Genomic DNA, 1,915 nt, shown 5'->3' on the forward strand with positions numbered 1-1,915 from the left:
TAGTTTTGAGATCCGTGGCTTTGTATTATAGCTTGATACCTGGTATTATGATCCCTCCAACTTTGTTCTTTCTCAGGATTGCTGCCGCTATTCGGGGTCTTTTTCTATTCCATATAATTATTCGGAGAGTTTGTTCTAGGTCTGTGAAATATGCTGTTGGTATTTTAATGAGGATTGCATTGAATCTATAAATTGCTTTGGGTAGTATGGACATTTTAATGATGTTGATTCTACTAGTCTATGAACACAGTATGTTCTTCCATTTATTTATGTCTTCCTCTATCTCTTTTTTTCAGTCCTATAGTTTTTAGAGTATGTAGGTCTTTTACCTCCTTAGTTAGGTTTTTTCTAAGTATCTTAATTTTTTTGGTGCAGTGATAAGTGGGATTGTTTTTTTAGTTTCTCTTTCTGTGAGTTCAATATCTACACCAGTGGTTCTCAACCTTCCTAATGCCTAGACCCTTTAATACAGTTCCTCATGTTGTGACCCCCAACCATAAAATTATTTTCGTTGCTACTTCATAACTGTAATTTTGCTACTATTATGAATCGTAATGTAAATATCTGATATGCAGGATGCATTTAGGCGATCCTTGTGAAAGGGTCGTTCGACCCCCAAAGGGGTCGCGACTCTCAGGTTGAGAACCACTGATCTACACTAATAAAAGAGAAACATGCAAATTGGTGTCACTCTGCTACACCCACCAGCTAATCAGAGCGACTATGCAAATTAACCCAACAAAGATGGCGGTTAATTTGTATAAGCAGGCGCAGAGAGAAGACTGAAGGCTCCGGCTGGAGTGAAAACTGAAGACTGAAGACTGCAGCAGAGAAGCCAAGCCTCGCTGCGGCCGAAGGGGAAAGCCTAGCCTCAAGGCTTGGCTTCTCTGCTGCGGCCGGACCAAAGGCCTGGATCCCGGGTGCCAGAGGAAAACTGGTGCCGGCAGCCAGGGAAAGGAAGGCCTATCATGCGAATCTTTGTTCAACGGGCTTCTAGTTGGTGTGTAAAAAGCCATAGATTTCTGGGTGTTAATTTTGTATCCTGCTACATTCCTGAATTCATTTATTAAGTCTAGTAGTTTTTTGATGGAGTCTTTGGGGTTTTCTATGTACAGTATCATGTCATCTATGAATAATGACAAATTTACTTTTTCTTTTCCAATTTGGATGCTTATTATTTTTTCTTTTTGTCTGATCACTATAGCTAGCACTTCCAGTACTATGTCGAACAGGAGTGGTGAAAGTGGGCATCCCTGTCTGTTCCAAGGGAAATGGATTAGGTTTTGCCCATTGAGTATGATGTTGTCTATAGGTTTATCAATTATGGCTTTTATTGTGTTGAGGTATAATCCCTCTATTCCCACTTTGCTGAGAGTTTTTATCAAGAAAGGGTGTTGGATTTTGTTAAATGTTTTTTCTGCATTGATTGATATGTGATTTTTCTTAGTTTGTTTATGTGATGTATCACATTTATTGATTTGCAGATATTGTACCATCCTTGCATCCCCAGAATAAATCCCACTTGGTCATAGTGTATGATTTTTCTAATGTAATGCTGGATCTGATTTGCTAGAATTTTGTTGAGGATTTTGGCATCTATGCTCATCAAGGATAATGGCCTCTAGTTCTCTTTCTTTGTGGTATCTTTATCTGGTTTTGGTATTAGTGTGATGCTGGCTTTATAGAAAGAGCATGGAAGTGTGCCTTCCTCTTAAATCTTTTGGAATAGTCTGAGGAGGATAGGTTTTAGTTCTTCTTTGAATGTTTGATAGAACTTCCCGGTAAATCTGTCCAGACCAGGGCTTTTGTTTGCTGGGAGATTTTTGATCGCTGCTTCAATTTCTTCGGTAGTTACTTGCCTATTCAGGTTTTTTTATTCTTCCTGATTGAGTTTTGATAGCTTGTATTTTTCTAA

This window comes from Myotis davidii, unplaced genomic scaffold (assembly GCF_000327345.1).
Source record: "Myotis davidii unplaced genomic scaffold, ASM32734v1 scaffold449, whole genome shotgun sequence".
In the NCBI taxonomy this organism is placed as follows: Eukaryota; Metazoa; Chordata; class Mammalia; order Chiroptera; family Vespertilionidae; genus Myotis; species Myotis davidii.